Consider the following 21,015-nt stretch of genomic DNA (forward strand, 5'->3'; position numbering starts at 1 on the left):
GGGAATAGCAATCCAGCTCTTCTTAGGAAGGCTTTAAATTTCGTTCCACTATGTCTGTGCAGTGGGAGTTTGAGCACTGACTGACATTCTGGGATTTGTAGATCAAGGACAAGTAATCATTCCCTCGCAAATTTGAGAGAAGTCTAGACTATTGAGATCTCTGAACCAGAAGGGGTATGTGGGGTATGTGAGCCATGCCTAGGAGTTTTAAAAGAAACAAACACTGCAAGAGACCATATAGAAAAGGAGTAGCGGCTTCAAGAGACACTGGTATATGCTAGTTCTTTTCCCAAAGCATTTACTGATTCATGATTTTCTCAAAATATAAAGAAGCCAGGAATTTGCTGGAAACATAAAGTGTATTAAGCACTCTCTATTTACCAGGCACTGTGCTAATTTACCTAACAAGTGGACATCCAACATCCACTAAAATACTATAAGTGATAGTGAACTCACTACTTTAGGAGGCAGCCCATTTCACTTTTCACTATTGTGTCATCAACTAGATTATGCCAGCTGGGTAGAAGATGTACCACCATTAATTAACTAATTTCACATTTACTTTATCAGAAAGTCAACAGTCACTGGTCATTTCAGTGAGTCCTGGGACACTAGGAATCATGGCTAAGGAAGTCTTTGCTTATAGGCAAAAGAGGTGGTTTCCTCCGGGCCCCAGAACTTGAGACCTGTAGCTGAATGAGAGAGAGAGGGAGAGAGGGAGAGAAGAAGGGAAGAAGGGAAGGAGGGAGAGGGAGAGGGAGAAGAAAAGGAGAGAGAGAGGTCTGGAGACCAGACCTCTGGCAATCCAGCACAAACAAGAGATCAAATCCTAGCGTTCGACAGTGAAGTTTGAGTAGTTTTTCATAATAGAGAAAATACTTTGATGAGTCCTTTTGTCTTTGTGAACAGCACTGTACCATGTGATTGTCTGTGTGGGCTCTGATCTTGGATCTGCTACTAACTTGTGTGACCATAGGAAAGTCCTTCCCTCTCACTGGGTCTCAGTTTTTTCACCTGTAAAGGCAGACTTGTTAGTTAGTCAACTAGCAAGTTCAATAGATGATCTCTAGCTCTGACATTCCATATTTGAAAGTTCTATTATCTTATGAAATAGCAACATCTCATTAATCTGACTCTGGATGTGAAAGCAGACATACTTTGCAAGCGGATAAACATAAATGAAATCTCCATGAGCCAAAAGGCTCATACGGTATTGCTTTAAAATTAGTGTTAAAAGAGTGCACATTTTCTCTGTTCCTAACACATGGTAGGGGTGGGAGGGAGAGAAATATAGCAAGGAAAAAAATAAAAGAAGGCCATCCACAAAACGTTTGCCTGGGGCCCCATAAGTGGTTACAGAGGCCCTAATTTAGACCTCCCCCCTCTTCATTTTTTCCCCTTTTGGCCAGGGTACAGCAGTAATAATGGGCCTAGTTCCATAAGCCATGGTCCCTGAAATTAGAGGACTAAGCCGGGAGACTTCCAAGAGGACCAATCCAACTGGCAGAAAAGATGGCCCCCCAGACACAACCCCTGTCTTTGCACACATTGGTTTTCCACTCGAAGTACCAGGGGTCTCAGGGAAAACATTGACTCATTCTTTTAAGGCTGCTTACACTCACTGCCCCCTTCTTCCCCTGCCCAATGGAGCAGAAGCAGAAAACAAGGGTAATATGCCTAGATTGGTGGTAGCCAAGAGAGGATGTCTGGGAAGCATAGAATTGTGTGTATGCTTAGGATTGTTTTTTAACTGAAAACTTGGGGCCTCAGTTGGGGTACAGAAGACGGGGATGGAAGACTTGATAGTAACAAATGATGGGTCCCAATGAAGGGGAAGAGTCTAGGATGGAAGGGTTTCAGACCCATTGACCCTGGCCCAGCTCACAGTGAAAGTTGGACTTAAGCTGCTCCTGTTAGCTGGGGCTAGAGAGACAATAAACAAGGAGATTAAGTGGCTGTCTATGAGGACTGCTTGACAAGCTCAGCAATTTCCTTTCAGCCCTTCCCAGGGCTGGGAGGCAACAAGAATGGGTGTAGGTCTTAGAGCTTTCAGAGGCAGAAAGTTCTTGGCACTGGAGAGAAAAGTGGTTTAGCTTTGACTTTTTAGGCAGGAGAAACAGAAACATGTTGTGTACTGGGTTTTTGTCTTCCTGTGCTAGCAACCTGAACCACTGCAGATGTCTTTGAAGAAGCCAGGCAGAAACTATGTCTATACCAGCCATGCTACTTGGAAAAATTCAGCCCCACAGGAGAGGGAGAGGGAAGGATGGGGTAGCTGTGCAGCCACAGGGATCATCCTTAGAATTTTGCTGAGATGTGTATTCAGGTAAAGGAGGACAGAAGACCTACAACACCTGTGTTTGCATTCCTGTGTGCTTCTATACATGTCTACGGATCCATGGAACCTCCATGTAACTCTGTCAATGTGCAAATCCAACCATGGAGTTGGAACTACCCACAGATATGCTTTTAAGGTGTTGGTGTGTGACTGACCTGTGTCATTTAGATCCCTGGGGTGCATCTTCACTGGTTGAATGGGAGCTGCTTCAGAGAAGACCCTGTTCCATTTTCCAGTGCCTAGAGCATAGGAAGTTCTTAATGAATGCTTGCTTGATTGATTAATTCATCTTCTGGTGATTTGCATACCCTAGTATTGCTGCCATCCAAATTCAGTATTTTTCCCCCAAAAGTTTTTTTCCTTGTTTTTTTTTTTTTTCCTAATTCACCCACAACTATTCATCTAGTTCTCTGCCTGTAGTGGGCAATGGTGTGTGCAGATGCACATGTATATACCCGTACACAGACCCAGAAGAGGGACTCAACAGATGCAGTAATGAAAGCCTTACCAGCTCCTATTAGCAGAACACAAGTTTCTTAATGAGCCTAGGTGATCTGAAAATTCACTATTGATCGGTGGGACTTTATTTAATATAGTTCTATGTAATCTTTTTTTAGGGAAGCAGAGTTGATTAAATTAATTTGGTGAGTGTTTAATAGAGTCACTAAAGCATACCAAAGGGAGAAAAAACAAAAACATCATGGACCCAGGAAGATGGTATGTATCATCTAAAGAGCACCTTAACTAAATTTGGGGGGGAATTTATAGCTGTAGGATAATACATTTTTCAGCCATCAAAATCTTCAATCACTAAGATATAGGCAGTTTATGATCTGTATTGGTGAAAAGAATACCCCATAAATGAATTAATAGTCATTTTAGTGTTGAAGGTCATACATTAAAAACCCCATAAAGAAAAAAAACAAGAGTCGATTTAAAGATCAAATGAGATGACATATGCAAAGTGCTACAGAAACCTTAAAGCACTACATCAATTAAAGTAATAATAATAATAATAATAATAATAATAGGCAGCTAGGAGGTTCAGTGGATAGAGCACCAGGCCCAAAGTCAGAAAGACCTGAGCTCTAATCTGGCCTCAGACACTTACTAGCCATGTGACGCTGGGCAAGTCACTTAACCCTCTTTGCCTCAGTTTCCTCATCTGCAAAAGGTGCTGGAGAAGGAAATGGGAAACCACTTCAATATCTTTGCCAAGAAAACCCCAAATGGGGTCACAAAGAATTGGATATGACTGAAACAAATGAACAACGACAGTAATGATTTGATTGATGGGTCCTTTAATGATCGATTTTGAGAAAAAATGCCATGTGGATTCTAAAAACCTAACAAGCCAGGGTTGGGTACCCCTCCTGGGACATAATTGTTGAGTTACTCCATGAAATAACTAATGCATAGTGTTATGAGAATTAGGGCCAGAAGGGATCTTAGAGCTCATCCAGTCCAGCCTCCTCCTGTTACAGACAATTAGCAAACATTTATTCCACACTTTGTTCCAGGTCAACAGATTGAATCCCTGAAAAGAAAAAATGGTTTTCCTGAAGCCAAAGAGCTGTTGGTCATAGTGGCTGCTGGGATTCGAAAACAGATCTTAAATAGTCAAGATGGAGGACCCTCTTGAGGATGGAAGCTGGCAAACCAGTGAGAGCCCTTTTGTGGAATGAGAGAGGTTCCTCCAGGCTTTTCACCCAGAATCTCAGCACTGGAAAGCAGCATGCCAGAAGCCACTTAGTCCAACCACTGACCCATATCTGCGTGAGACTCTCCTTTACAGCCATCATGATAAGGGGTCAGCTGATTGGGCAGGAAGTTGTCCAGTGAGGTCTAAGTCCCAAGGCAGCCCATTCTATTTCTAGAAAGCTCTAATTGTTGAGAGATTTTACCTTACTTCGAGTCTAAATCTGATGCATTGAAATGTTATTCATTCATTCACTCACTCACTCGCTCACTCATTCAACACCACTTTGACTAGTTCTGATCTGTTGGGCAAAGCATACCAAGCCTAATACTTACTCCTTATTACTGCTGATGGTTGATCATTTCAGTCAAGTCTGACTCTTCATGACCCCATATTTTAGGTTTTCTTGGTAAATATACTGGAGTGGTTTGCCATGTCCTTCTCCAGCTCATTTTACAAATAAGGAAACTGAGGCAAACAGAGTCGAGTGACTTGCCCAGGGTCACATAGCCAGTAAGTGTCTGAGGCCAGATTTGAACTCAGGAAAATGAGCCTTTCTGACTCCAGGCCTGGCATTCTATCCATTCTGCCACCTAGAAGCCCTATGGCAGCCCTTACAAGCTTGAAGACAGATAATATCTTTCCTTTTCTCTACTCTAAGTTTTATCTTCTCTAGGCTAACTATCTTCATTTCTTTAAAATAATCTTTTTAAATGATCTTTAAAATGAATTCTGACTCTCCAGTCCTTTGCTTACTTTTCTCGGATGCTAGCCAGTTAGATAATTAGCCAAATAAGCAGTTAGGTGATTCAATGGAGTGATGGACCTGGAATCAGGAATGCCTGAGTTCAAATGTAGCCTCAGAGACTTCCTAGCCATATGACCTTAGGCAAGTCACTTAGCTTCTGTCTGCCTCAGTTTCCTCATCTGTAAAATGGGACTAATAATATCAGTCCCTCCCAAAGTATGCTTACTACCTGTGTGACCTGGGGCAGGTTGTTTAATCTTTCAGTTTCTTTCATTGTAAAATGATAGAAAGGGAAAGGGAACGAGATGCCTTCTGAGATCCCTTCCACCTATAGCTCTATGAGTCTAAGATGCCTATTCTTAATGAGTTCACAGCCTACAAAGGCGGTGGACATGACATATATAACTGTATTGCATGGAAAATTCCTGAGATCTATACATGAAGCAGTCTGTAAGGTCCAAGGGGGGAAAGATCATTTCCAACTCAGGGTACCAAAGGAGGTCTTCCTGGAGTAGGTGACAGTGGAGCTGGATTTCCAAGGCAGGATTCTAATAATGAGAAGGCCATAACAAGTGACATTGCAGGCACATGGAACAGTATGGGCAAGGGCAGGAATGCACAGGGCATAGAGAGCACGTGGTAACTAGTCCAGTTTGGCTGGAGCACAGTGTGAAAGCAGGGGAATGAAGTGAAAGGCAGGGCACTCTTCATTGAGATTTCCAGACTACCCCCATATTGGAGCCACTGATAAGTGTGTTATGAAACTCCTGGACTCAGCAGCTCTATAGATGTTTATTTAGTATATCTTGATGTACTAGGTGTAATGCTGAAAGGGTAATCTGACCCTGCCACTGTCCTCAAGCAAAACAGAACTGAGGCAGGTGCCATTTTAATTTGGGGGCAATAACTCCACCAACACTCAGCAAAGGGGAAATCCAAAACCCTGGAAATCTCATTTCCTGAATGGGTCACCAGGCTCTTTGTGATGAAGGGCAATGGAGGAGATGTGGGGTGACTGTCACCAACTCTGTTGGGTACTTGTGGAAGCCTGGTGCCATCTTATGGTCAGGGAAGGGAATGAGTTGTAGGAGGGCAAAGAGTTCTCTAACAATAACAATCCACTTTGGAGTGCCTACCATGTATAATACATTGTGTTGGGCTGCGGTGGATATGATTAGATAAGTCACAATCTGCCTTCATAGAACATACAGTTCAATTCTCTTCAAACAGTTGATCATGTCGTGAAGAGAGTATACACAGACTTTGAAAGAACTGAGTCTTGGGCTCCAGAAGATTCACAGAGTAGTGAATGGATGACTCATTTCCAATCAATCAATTTTGTCAATAGCCATTTATTAAACACCTATTATAGGTTGGGCATCATGGGGAATAGAAAAGAGATAGAAGAGCCAAGATGGTGGAATAATTAGTAAATTGCTGTAGCTCTCCCATATTCACCTCCAAATAAGCATAAAATAGCTCCCCAGAACAAATCCTAGAACAGTGGAGCCAGCAGAAAGATGAGGTGGAGTAGTATTTTAGCCCAGGAGATTTAGAGGCTCAGCAAAAAAGGTCTGTCTCACTCAGGTAAAAAGGGAGTGTAGTCCAGGACAGGAAGCATCCCAGCAAACCAACAGCAAGTTCCACTTCAGCAAACCAGTGGGAGACCCTGAGACCCAGTGTGGGAGAGCAGGCAAGCACCAACACCAAGACCCTCCATGTGTTTTAGCATAACCAGAGGAAATGGCAGATTCCTGCTCAGAGTGTTGTCCAGTGTAGCCCTGGGCAGGCAGGCATCCTCCAGCAGCTGGACCTCCATGTGCTTCAGTGTAGCCTAGGGTGGTGAGGCATCTTCTGGTGTCCAGACTGCCACATGTTTCAGTATAGCCTCAGGGAAATGGGGAAAAGCCCCACATGGCCTCAGCACATGCCAGACACCACCACTAGGACCTTAGCTCAGCAGTACGTGAGTTGACAGACCCCTACAGCAGCGCCAGTCACTCCCCACCCCCGCAACCATCCACCCTCAACACAGCACCAAACACAAGAGTCATCTATGGGCCTCAGGCCAGCATCAGTGCAGCAGCAGGTAAACAGCCAAGCCTTGCAGCCACTGGTACAAGAAGTCTGAGACAGAGCCCCTTCCACCATGGGAGGAGAGATCAAATTTAAAAGGAAGAAAAAAGCCCACTGTCCCCCTCCAAAAAAAGTGAACAAAAACAATTAAAAAAGGATCTGACCATAGAAAGTTAATATGGTGACAGGCAAGACTAAGATGCAAACTCAGAAGAGAACAACAATGTTAAAACATGGGGCAAAACCCCCAAAGAAAAACAGGAAGTGGCATCAAGCCCAGAAAGAACTCATGGAAGAACTCAAAAAGGAGTTTAAAAATCATATAATAGAGTTAGAAGAAAAAATTGGGAAAAGAAATGAGAGTGATGCAAGAGAATTGTGAAAAAAGGCTCAACAGCTTGGAAAACTGCTTAAAAAGTAGAATTGGCCAAATGGAAGAGGAGATACAAAAATCCATGAAAGAAAACAACTCCTTAAGGAGTACAGTTGGCCAAATGGAAAAGAAAGTACAAAAGCTCATTGAGGAAAACAACACCTTAAAAGTTCGAATTGGGCAAGTGGAAGCTAATGACTCTATCAGACATCATGGATCAATCAAACACATTCAAAAGAATGAAAAAATGGAAGAAAATGTAAAATACCTCAGGAAAAACAACTGATCTGGAAAATAGATCCAGGAGAAACAAGATTAGAATCATTGGACTACCTGAAAGCCATGATCAAAAGGAGGATCTGGACAACATCTTTCAAGAAATTATCAGGGAAAGCTGCCCTGATGTCCTGGAACCAGAGGTCAAAATAGGCATCAAAAGAATCTATCAATCACCTCAGGAAAGAGATCCCAAAATAAAAACCTCAAGGAACATTATAACCAAATTGCAGAACTATCAGGTCAAGGAAAAAATACTACAAGTGCCCAGAAAGAAGCAATTCAGACGTTAGGGAATCACAGTCAGGATCACACAGGACTTGGCAGCAACAATAAAGGGATCAGCGGTCATGGAACATTATGGAAAAATTAGGCATAATACATTAATACATCAAGGGGGAAATGGTTATTCAATGAAACAGAAGGATTTCAAGCCTTCATGAGGGGAAGACCAGAATTAAAGCAAAAATTTGACTTCCAATATAAGACCCAAGAGAGGCATACACGGGTAAAAAAGGGAAAGAAAACAAAGGATTCAATAGAGCTAAACTGTTTAGAACCCTACATGGGAAGATGATACTTGTGATTCTTAAAAACTGTATCATTAACAGTATAGCTAGACGGAATACATAGACAGAGGTCACAGGTATAAAGTGAATTTGAGGGAATGACAAAAAAAATTAAAGGATGACAAAGAGGAATATGATGGGTGCAGAAGGAAGGGAGAGGTAGCATGGGGTAAATTATCTCATATGAAGAGACAAAAAAGACCTATTACAGCAGAGGAGAAAATGAGAGGGTGGGCGATGGGCATCACTTCAACCTTACTCTCATCAGTATTGGCTCAAGGAGGGACTAATATACATAATCAGTTGAATATAGGGGAGGAGATTAAGTAAAGGTGGCGGGGAATAACAGAAGGGAGGGCAGATTAGGGGATGTGGTAGACAGAAGCAAAACACTGGTGTGGTGGAAAAGGGTGAAAGAGAGAGGAGAAACTGGAGGAAGAATAGGATGGAGGGAAATACACAGGTAGCAATCATAATCGTGAATGGGATGAACTCTCCCATTAAATGGAAGTAGATAGCAGAGTGGATCAAAAACCAGAATCCTATGTTGCTTACAAGAAACACACTTGAAGCAGAAAGACACACACAGAGTACAGTCAAGGGGCTAGAGCAGAATCTATTATGCTTCAGCCAAAGTAAAAAGAGCAGGTGTAGCAATCCTGATCTTAGACAAAGTTAAAGTAGAAATAGACCTAATTAAAAGAGATAAGGAAAGAAATTACATTTTGCTAAAAGGCACCATAGACAATGAAGCAATCAAATTAGAAAAACAAGGAATAGTCTACCTGTTCAGATCTATGGGGAGCAGAAGAATTCATGACCAAGCAAGAGATAGAGAGCATAACAAAATGTAGGCCAGATAATTTTGATCAAATTAAATTGAAAAACGTTTGTACAAACAAAATCAATGCAACCAAGATTAGAAGGAAAACTGAAAGCTGGGAAACAATCTTTACAGCGATTGTCTTTGATAAAGGCCTCATTTCTCAAATATATAGAGAATTGATTCAAATTTATTAGAATACAAGCCATTTCCTAATTGAGAAATAGTCAAAGAAAATGAACAGGAAGCTTTCAGATGAAGAAATCAAAGATATCTTTGATTATATGACGAAGTGTTCTACATCGCTTTTGATTAGAGAAAGAAAATTAAAACAACTCTGAGGGACCACCTCACACCTATCAGATTGGCCAATTGTATCAGTAAGTCAATAATAACAATGTAGATGATAATTGTCAGGATGCCTATGTGGTTCTGTACCGCAAAGTATATGAGACTCTTCACATAGAAGGTAGAAGAAGTGAACCATTTATTCAGACACCAGAGAACCATATCCCACAAGCCATTTATTTAATCTAACAGAGTAGTAAAGCATTCAATATACAATACCACAGCATGGAGCATCTCCATCCCAAAACCTCTCCGACCCCCTGCTGGGGTCTTTCCAAAAACAAACTGACAGTATAGCTAAGTCAGCCCATTCAGTTCTAACCATCAGGACAGCAGCCATTAGCCACTATCAGCAGCCATAACTGCTCTCTCTCTCTCTGCATTTTCTGTGACATAATTTCCTTTTCCTGTCAGGAAGCTCCTCCCACCACAAGTGACTTAGGCTTCCTGTGATATAAGCAGGACACATGGCCTATTAATGGGTAGGAAAGATCTTTAAATCTAAATTGCTACTGCAGTGATAAGCGTTGGAGAGGATGTGGGGAAATTGGGACACTAATGCACTGTTGGTGGAGTTGTGAACTGATCCAACCATTCTGGAGAGCAATTTGGAATTACACCTCAAGGATGACCAAGCTGTCCATAACCCTTGATCCAGCAATATCAATACTAGGTCTATATCCCAAAGAGATCATAAAAGGGTAAAAGACCTGCATGTGCAAAAATATTTACAGCAGCCCTATTTGTGGTGGCAAAATATTGGAAATTGAGAGGATGCCCATCAATTGGGGAACAAGTTGTGGTATATGAATGTAATGGAATACTATTATATATAATAAGAAATGATAAGCAGGCAGATTTCAGAAGAACCTGGAAAGACTTGGAGAAGGTGATGCAAAATGAAATGAGCAGAACTAGGAAAACACTATACACAGTATCAGCAGCATTGTGTGATGATCAATTATGAATGACTCAGCTCTTCTCGGCGACACAATGATCCAAGACAAGTACAGGGTGTTCTTAAAGTCTGGACACATAGAAAAAATGCATATTTTGAAATAGCTGGAGTATTAACAGACCTAAGCCCCCTTGACTTCTTTTTCTGGGGTATGCTAAAGGAGAAGGTGTACTCAATGAAAATCACAGATGCAACACACTTGATTGAATGCATAAACGCATAAAGAGTGAATGTGCTAAAATTGACAGCAATGTGGAGTTATTGCATCAAGTTCACATGAATCTTGCATAGCGCATCAACCTTTGCATCATCAATGATGGAAACCATATTGAAGATGTTATTTGTTAATATCCCAATTAAATAAACTGTTGTTGAAAAATTCATTCATTTCATTTCTAGAAAATATGCATTTTTGCCTATGTGTCCAGACTTTAGGAACATGCTGTACAAAGGACTCAGGAAGGAAAATGCTATCCACATCCAGATAAAGAAATGATGGACTCTGAAGGCAGATTGGAGTAGTTTTTTTCACTTTATTTTTCCTCTTGTTTATTTTTCTTTTGATTTGTTTCTTCTTCCTCAACTGTGATGAATATGGAAATGTTTTACATGACAGCATGTATATAAACTATATCAAATTGCCTACCATTTTTGGAAGAGGAAAGGGGAAGGAGAGAGGAACATTTTGAACTCAAAATATTGTCAAAATGAATGCTAAAAATTTTCTTGATATATAATTGTGGGAAAAAAGGAAATATTATTTAAAGATTAAAAAAAAGAAAAGAGATATAAGACCCATTCCCTGACATCATGGAAAGAGTTCCACACTTGGAGTCAGGAGACCTGTCTTTGAGTTTTAGCTTTCATACTTATCAGCTGTGGCCTTGGCCAAGTCACTTTAAACTTGCTGAGTATCAGCTTCATTGTCTGTAAAAGGAGGATAAGAATGTTTCCACTTCCTATCCAGGGCTGTTGTGAGGAAAACTCTTTGTAAACCTTAACGTATGATACAATGGTGAATTTTTGATGTCAAGTTAGCATTCAAATAGCACTTTACGGTTTACAAAGCTCTCCATGAATATTATCTCATTTTATTCTCAGAGCAACTCTGGGAGGCAAGTGCCATTATTATACTCATTTTACAGATTAGGAAACTGAGGCTGAGAGGGGTTAATTGACTTGCTCAGGGTCACACAGCTAGAAAGTATCTGAGGCTGGATTTGAATTCACATCCATATGATTTCAAGTCCACTACTCTATCTATTATACGACCTTATTCTTACCATCTAATGGGAAGAGTTCAGAATGACTGATATAAGGAACACTAATAACCAGAGAGAGGACTAGCCCTAGTGGCAAATCCATTGGTAGAGGCTCTAGGACTGTATCAGACGAAGACAGAGGAGGCTAGGTGGAATAGAAGATAGCCCCACTCCTGGAGGGTGAGAACTCTTTCCTAGCATACCTTGGGGCTAATTACTGAACTGGGAGACTTCATGGAAGCATATTTCCTGTGGCCTTCCCCATGTCAGTGTCTGGAGAAAAGCTATCATGGGACAGTGGAAAGAACATTGATTCTGGAATCAGAGGACCTGGGTTTGAATGCTGCCCTTGAAGCTTATTACCACTCAAATTTCTGGTTGTATAGAACATGTCCCAGTGTTCTTTGCCTGTTTCAGGCTAACCTTAGCACTTGGCCATTTGGGAATGGAAAACTTCCTGGATGCTTCAAGCCATGTGGTGGCTCTGTGCCAAAAGGACTTGTTATTTTGGTATGACAGAAGGGAATAAGCATTTATATAGTACTTACTATGTGCCAGGTACTGTGCTAAGCATATTTTCCCCTTACAGATATAATCTCATTTGATCCTCACAATAATTCTGCAAGGTAGGTGCTATTATCCCCATTTTTCCAGTTGAGGAAACTGAGGCAAGCAGAGTTTAAGTGATTTGCACAAGGTCTCACATCTAGTAAGTAACTGAGGATGGCTTTTAATTCAGTTCTTCCTATCGCCAGGCTCAGCACACTACGCACTGTGTTACCAGCTGTCTCTGGTGCAGAAAACACTGCCTCATTAACAGGGTTGGAAGGTGGGAGGGTTTGTCGTTTAAAAAGGAGAGCGAAGTCATGGCTTGCTTTCTTCCTTCCACCTTCTAGGTGTTGGAACTTGGGAAGCTTTTATCTGATTTCTGGATGTCTTTTCCATTCTGTCTTTCATTTCCTGAATAGATGATAGAAAATCAGCTCTAGGAAAGGTGTACCCAGACTTGGAGATGGCCCTGCGAGTTTGAGAAGTGTGGAACACGGAGCATGACTGTCATCTAAGAGAGTTTGTTTATCAGAGAAGCCAACCGCTGGCACAAAGATGACTTGGAGTTGTTTGGACAGTATAGAAGCAAGGTAAAATATGGCCAGGGTTATTCTAAAATTCTGCCCACTGCTTTATGTCCTGATAGAGTTTAAGTATCAATTTCCTGAAAGATCAGCAGCTAGGTGGTGCAGTGGATAGAGTGCCAGGCTAGGAGTCAGGAAGACTTGAGTTCAAATCCAGCTTCAGCTACTTCCTAGCTGTGTGACTCTGGGCAAGTCACTTAACCCTGTTTGCCTCAGTTCCCATCTGTAAAATGAGCTGGAGAAGGAAATTGCAAACCACTTTAGAATCTTTGCCAAGAAAACCCCAAATGGGGTCACAAAGGAAAAAAAACCATGAATCAACAACAACAACCTGAGAGATTCCAACGGTAGTTATAAGGTGAATTAGTGAATCCTGTTTTAAGCTTTTCTGCCAATACACATTTTGAGTCTTTTATGTCTTTTTGCTCTTTTCTGTATCCCCATCTACTATCTGATTTATATTGTGCATTGAGGACTTTTTTTACACCCTCCTCTCTTTTAGGGAGACCCGGGCATGAGCTCAAACTAAGCTTTAAATAATTTGTCCCTGGTGTGCCAAGATGTGGGTTTAATGAACTGGATTTTAAAAAGGGAGTCTTCTCTCAGATATCCCCAGAACTGAACCTGGTCCAGACTATATGCAGAGGTATGGAGAAGAGAGACTTCTTAATGGAAGATGAAATAGGTATAATGCTTCTGTCCCCTGGCACCCATGAGAGGTTCTTCCATTTTTAAACCCATGTGTGACCTTCAGGTCCTTTAGCCTCTGAGTTTTGTCATCCATAGAATGAGAGGGTTGAACTGGATGGTCTCTGACTTCTAGCCCTAGATTTATGATTCTTCTTCAGCTTTTCCAGTTCTGATAATAGCTGACATTCACATGATGCTTTGAGGTTTACAACATGCTGTGTCCCTGTCATATCCTGTCGATATCTGTACTGAGAAAGCCTATCCCACGTTTGGACAGCTCTTGAGAACATTTGGATCTTAAAACAGGGTATTGGATGGGGCACTGGTGAAACCAAGACATGATTTACTAATGGTAGTATTTTAGAAGTCAATACTCAATCAACAAGCATTTATTAGGCATCTTCTATGTGCCAGGCACTGTGCTAAGAACTGGGGATACAAAGGCAAAATAGGGATCTTGTTCTGGTTTTCCCAAGTCATACTATTATTATAGTACTCATAGCAAAAAGTCACATTTACATGGAACTTCAATATTTGCTAAGCATTTTACACAAAAACCTGAGTAACGTAGGTGCAAAAGGGTTACCTTCATTTGCCAGGTGAGGAAATTGAGGCTCACAGAGAAGAAGCCAGTCACACAGCTAGTAAGTGTTGAAGTCATCGCTAGAACATGGACCTATTGACCACAATGAGCTCAGGTGATTCCATCTGTACAAGAAGGTGACCTATTCCTGTGATCAAACTCAGGAAGAAATGAACTGAGCCAAATTGTGCAGGGCCATAGGTAACCAAGAGAGATTGAAAAGAACTATGCCCAGTCCAGGCAGGACTGAGCTGGACTAAACCAAGTCAGGCCAAACCAAACTGGACTGGACTGAGTTGAACTAGGCCAAGTCAAATCAGAGTAGATGAATCAAACCAGGCCAGGGTGAAATGTATTAGGCTGAACCAAGAAGGTATGAGTTCTTTTCTACCATAGAAATTCAAAGAAAATTAGCTCTCATCCCTTCCCCCACCTGCCCCAGCTCCTGCCCCCAGTCCATAAGCTGCATAGACAAAGATGACCCTTGGGGCAACTGCTTATTCTGCAAGACTCATTAATAATGGGTCCAAACTGAAACCCAAAGGCTCAGGAGTCACAAGATGGATAACTAACCACTCTACTTCTTAACCCCTTAAAGAAAACTAGTGGGGAAGGCTAAACTACCTACTGAAAATCTGTTGCAATACTTGGATGATTAAATCCAGGTTTCCTGTTTGTTTTGGAGTGGAGAAAACACACCGACCTCTTAAACCAATATCACAGACAGGAAATGACACTCTGGAGACACTGGCCCCTGAAACCTGACCCAGTCAGTCCAGCCTCTTCCCAAACAAGGGACTGTTTGCTGCCCATAGCTAATACCTGCTCAACATGATGGAAAGCGTGCTCTCTCCACATCTCCCTGGGTAACACTGGGGCTCTGAGTATAAATTATATACTTTAAATGTACTTAGCCTGTCATTTCTTCCTTACATTTAAAACGGGTGATTTAAATGTGATTGGGAAGTCTTTTGCAGTAAAGAAGGTTCTTGTAAACTGACCATTAAAATTCCCCTCAAAAACACACATTTAGAACATAGAGAGGTGAGAATGGGGCAGTGGGAAGGGGGGTGGAAAGATGTGGGAGGAGGTGGCAAGGGTCATAACAGCCTTTAAAAATCAGATACCTTTCCAGGACTTACTAAGGCCAGAAACTATGGGGATTGTTTTCTAGGTGGTTTTCTTAGTCTTATGTGACAGGGTTGGCCTTCATCTTACCTCCCCACCGACCTTCCATCTATCTATCTGTCTAATCTATCTATCTATCTATCTATCTATCTGTCTATCTACACATAAAGACACACGTATATGTATGCATATATATACACATTTATATATTCATTAATGTTTTCTGCCTTTTTAGTATTTTTGTTAATGTCCTACCACGTTAAAGAAATAATTATTACTTCTTCTGATGTGTGTCAAGATATTATATTATATTACTGTATTATAAATGGTGTTAAACTAGAAGGAGGTGACAATCCATAGTTTCCCCGGCCTCTTTACCCTTGAAAGTCTAAAATAATAATAATAATAATAACGGCTTGCAGTCGGGCATGTAGCTCTTTACATACATTATCTCATTTAATCTTTACAACAGCAACCTTCATTTTACAGATGAGGAAACTAAGGCTGAGAGAAGGTTTAAGTGACATGCCCAGAATCACATGGCTAATAAGGATCTGAGGCAGGATTTGAACTCAGCACTTCCTGATTGCCAAGTCCAGGACTCAATTATTCACTGAGACAACTAGTTGTCCAAACTTCATATTTTCACTTCTCTTGGGCTTGCAAACTTTCTTCCTGATATGTCTCATTAGCTGGGAATTCTCAAGAAGGCCTCATCATTTTGTACAGTAGCAAGGGCCCTGGTATTCAAGAGAACTTGGCTCTTGTCCTGCTCTGATTCACTCTGTGGACTTTTCAAAGCAATTTGCTTTTCATCTGTAAAAAATAAAGAGCTTGGAGATATAAGAAGGTCCCTCCCACCTTCCGTTTTCTATCTTCTAGGGTCCTTCCCACCTCTGATAGTCTGTGTTCTGTATTCTCAGATTTTTCCCAGTTCTGACATTCTATATCCTAAGGTCCCTCCTAGCTCTGACATTTTCTCAGTTAATCAATCAATAAGCATTTATTAAGCACCTACCATATGCCAGTTGGGCAGCTAGGCAGCACAGTACATAAAGTGCCAGGCTTGGAGTAAGAAGGACTCTTTTTCCTGAGTTCAAATCTAGCCTCAGACACTTTCTAGCTATGTGACCTTGGACAAGTCACTTAACCCTGTCAGTTTCCTCATGTATAAAATGGGCTGGAGAAGGAAAATGGCAAACCACTCCAGTATCTTTCCCAAGAAAACACCAAAAGGGGTCACAAAGAGACATGACTAAAAACAACAAACAAATAAACAAAACAAACAAACAAACAAACAAACAAAAATATGTCAGTCACTATACTAAATGTCAGGAATACAAAGAGAAAAGTAAAAGTCTTTGCCCTCGGGGAGTTTACATTCTTTGGGGGAAGACAGTATATACACACATAAATACATACTAGGTCTAGACTAGATGAACCCAAGGTTTTTTCAGAGGAAGGCCTGAACAGCTAGGGGAGGAGGGTGATCAAGAAGAGGCTCTTGTAGGAAGTGGGGCTTGAATTGAGCTTTGAAGGAAAATGAGGGATTCTAAGGAGGGGAAGGAGGGAGGGAGGTGGCAGCCCATTGCAGTTGTGAGGAACAGCCAGGACAAGAGCACAGAGGTGGTGAATGGAGTGTTGAGTGTAAGGAGCAGGATGAAGGCCAGTTTGACTGGACTATAAAATGTGGGAAGGTAAAGAATACCTGGAAAAGTAGATTAGATTCCAGTTGTAAGGAACTTTAAATGCCAAGCATTGAATTTTAACTTTAAGTGCAGAGAAATCTGCGTTTGATCCCAGACGCACAAGGAAGCCAGTGGAGTTTATTGATCAGGGAAGTGTTGTATTTATACCTGTACTTTAGGAATCACTTCGGCAGCTCATGTTTCCATTTTAGAATACGTTCTATGTTCTAAGATGCTTTTCCCAGGAGACCCCATGTCTCCCTCCTGGAGCTTTCTGCTATACTTAGAGAGCAGGGATGCATCAAAATAGAGATCATATCACCCTTTTCCTAAGGATTCCTTACTGGTAGTACAGTAAATTTGGAGAAGAGAGACCTTTGTTTCCAGAGGCAGAGCCCCATTTCAACTGGAGTTTTCACTAGTACCCTAGAGAAGGATTTAGAAAACAAACTCTATAGCAAAAGCTTAAAGTTATAAACTCTAATGATAATAAGAGCTGGCATGTATGTAGCACTATAAGATTTGCAAAAAAAAAAAAAAAACAAGCAAAAAACAAACAAAAAAACCAAACTAAAACATACATGCTTTATTTTATTAGATCCTCACATTAGCCCTGTGAGGCACATTCTATTATCATCCCTTGTTATCCCTATCTTATAGACAAGGAAACAGACTAAGAGACAGCTTAAGTGACTTGAGTGTCTGAGGTAGGACTGCAACTGAGGGCTTCCACCATACCACACCAACTCATTCTAACCACAGTCTTGTGGGTGGATGACTTTTTATTACACCATTGGTGATGCCTTAGTTCCTCCATCTGTAAAGAGGAAATCTTAATGCTGACTTTTTGGGCCAGGGTAAATGATATTCTCAAGTAGTTCTCATCCATGTGCGTATACCCTGCATCACAGCAAATTGTAACCCATCCATGCCTTCTCATCCTTTTTTTCTGATCCAAAGGCCTATCTTCATGTCTCTTATGTAGAGGTGGCTAGATGGAGAATGGGGTAGAATGCTGGACTTGGAGTTAGGAAGACCTGAGTTAAAATCTAGTCTCATATACTTACTATCTGTGTGGTTGTGAGCAAATCGCTTAACCTCTCTCAGCCTCAGTTTCCTCATCTGTAAAATGGAGATAATGATAGCACTTAACTTCCAGGGTTCTTGTGAGGATAAAATGAGATGATATTTGTAAAGGACTTTGTAAAACACTATATAAATACTAGCTATTATCATCATCATTATTATTAATAGTAGTAGCAGTAGTAATACAGTAGTAGTTGTAGAATGGTAGTAGTGGTAGTAATAGTAGTAGTAGTGGTGGTGGTGGTGGTGGTGGTGGCAGCGGCAGCCACAGTAATAGTAGAGTCAGTAAGTCAATAAACATTTATTTATTGAGTGCCTACTACATTCCAGGCACTGTGCTAAGTGTTGGGGATACAAAAAAGGGCAAAAGATGGTCCCTGCCCATGAGGAGTTCAAAGTCTGATGGGGAGAAAACAAACAAACAAAAATGTATAAACAAGCTAAATGGATAAAAGATAAATGGGAAATAATTAAGAGAGAGAAAGCTCTAGAATTAAGAACAGCTAGAAAGGCTTCTATGAGATATGGGATTTTGGTTGGTACTTAGAAGAAACCAGGAAATCAGTAGGTGGAGATGTGGAGGGAGAGCATTCCAGGCTTGGGGTACAGCCATAGAGCTAAATCATTATTCCAAGAGACAACAGCAAAATGATTTTTTTACCAACTAAATCATGATGATTGTACGTATGATGGGAATAGGTAGCACCTTGAAGTTGAAAGTGTTCTCCAGGGCCTAAGCAAAGTTGTTAAGTAGGAAAAGGCTTACCTTGATCTCAGCAGCTACTAAGACTTCCTTTAAGAAGATGACTGAAGACTTTGGAATCATCTTCAAGTAGTTAGGTAATAATGATCATTATAGTTCTCATTTTCATAGGGCTTTAAGGTTTACAAAATGCTTTTCTCACAGTGTCCCTGTGAGATAGTTTTAGTATGAATGTTCTTATCTTCATACTACTAAGGAAACTGAAGCTCCGAGAGAAAATGTCTCACTGGCCAGTGAATGTATTTGGACAATAGGTTTTCTGGTTCCCAAACTGGTGTTCTTTCCACTATCACAGCCCAGATTTCTGATGAAGAAACCGTAAACACTATAACAATTGCATTTTAGTGTAAGAATGGGCAGGATTCTTGAGTATGAGGGGCACTGGAGAAGTCATAGATTTAGATCTGGAAGGTCTCCCACAAGCCATCTTCCTTGTTTTACACGAGAAGGGACAAAAATTTAAGTAGAATTTATTGAAGGATATAACACAACTGGCCAGATCCCAAAATAAAAGATGCTGATATTTCTCTGATATATCTCCTGGGTTCTTAATGACTTATCAGCTCCCATGTCTGAAGAAGATGGGCAACAGTGAAACTTTTGCAGCAAGGACATTTATAGCAAAATTGTTCTATCTTACAAGAAAGAAAATGGGCTTACTTTTGGTATAGCTTCTCAGTGATTTAGTCATGAAGGTTTGGGGCCTACCAATTGGTCAGTGGTGTACATGTTGCTGAACGCATGGACAGTCTTAGGAACTTATAATGAATCTTGTGGGTACTTAAACCTTAGCATACATTCAACACCCTTGTGGTCTCAAATATAGGTGACTATTACCTGGGTGAAAGTCCTACACTGGGCAGTTTCAAATAATCAACCTTAGGACAACATATTTTAGAAATTCTAGGAGATAATTGTTACCTCAGGGTAGAGGGAAGTGCTAGTAAGTATTCTGAAAACAACCTTGAAATAAGCTATAAGCTTAACTTATTTCAAGTTAAGAACATATGTTGAGAGAGGCCAGTGGAGAGTAGCAGGCAAAGCCCACATAGTAGGGATTCTCAAAAAAGAGTATGAAAGGGATGATACACTTCAATGAAAGCTATTAACCTTCAGCATGCAAGCAAAAAGGGCAACAGTATACTATACCTAATACAAATGTTTCTTCTACAGAGGAAGGAGATTTCCCCCAATATATATGTACTTCTGGTTTCTATATATAGCAAGCAATGAATGGATCCAATCCCACATACACTTTTAGTCTACTACTTCTTGTTTCTAAGAGCTAATACAGTTATCCCTTCTACATTGTAAGGGTTAGGGGTGTGGTGCCCCGCTGTAATCTGGGAAATCCACATAAAAAAATTTGGCCCTCCCTTTGTACCAGAGAAGCAGTCTGAATCATTACGGTATTAAAAGATAAAATGTATTGTACCATACTATACGTATATTTTATGCATTTCTTAGTTTCTAAACTTTTTCTGTGTCATCTACTGGCTTTTGTGTGTTGTCTGCAGCTTCTGTAAAACTCCCCCAAAATTCCCATTTATTTCTTATGCTGCCCATGATATCTTGAAACTAGGATGGGGAACGTTGCAATGTGGAAGGGATAACTATAATAACTAAACTGAATACGTTTGCTTCAAATAGCTAATAGCTAACAATTATATAGAGCATTAAGGTTTACAGTGCCCTTCACATATATTACCTCATTTGATTCTACTGTCAGAAATTCATGCCAGTGGTACCTTGAGTTGCAAGGTGGCCTGCAGCCATCATGTCAAGAAGAAGGCCAGCAATAATAGGAGGACACTGTTAATATATGTAGGCCAAAAAAGTACAGTCTGCAAGAAAAATCACTGAAGCAGAACTCTGAGTCAATAACTATTTATTAAAGAGACCTGGCTCCCTTTAATGAATGGGACCTCAGACCTTCCTTACAATCTCTGATGCCCCCTTCCTCCAGGGCCTTACTTTAATAGTGCTTGCTGCCCGGACAATATGGGCAGAACAGGCCAAACATACAGAGTCTGATTGGTGGATTAACCCTGCCCTTGACAAAGGTCTGCACAAAATACAGAATCCCATAGGCTGACAGACAGATTGTAAGCAGATTTCAACAGACCTATTTTGATCTTCCAGGAGGTCCTACCAAAATCGAGGAGCATGCTCATGGGGTTGGGCTGATGAGCAGATATCAAAACATCTGTATGAGCTGAAGGTCAGGTAGAATGGCAGGCCATAACCTGGCAACCGTGGTCACTCATTGGTCAAATTCTCATAGCCATCTCCTCATTTTGGACAATAAGGAGATGATGAAAGGTGGAAAGGCAGTAGAATGGCTGGAGGACTTTCCATGTAATTGGGTTACATCTGTCATGATGGGCTTGGTCCTCTGCTTAGCAAGAAGAAAGGATGGCGGTCCTCTAGTTGGCTTCCAAGCAAGCAAATTTCTTAGTAAGTGACCTTCTGAT

The sequence above is a fragment of the Trichosurus vulpecula genome, chromosome 3 (genome assembly GCF_011100635.1).
Source record: "Trichosurus vulpecula isolate mTriVul1 chromosome 3, mTriVul1.pri, whole genome shotgun sequence".
In the NCBI taxonomy this organism is placed as follows: domain Eukaryota; kingdom Metazoa; phylum Chordata; class Mammalia; order Diprotodontia; family Phalangeridae; genus Trichosurus; species Trichosurus vulpecula.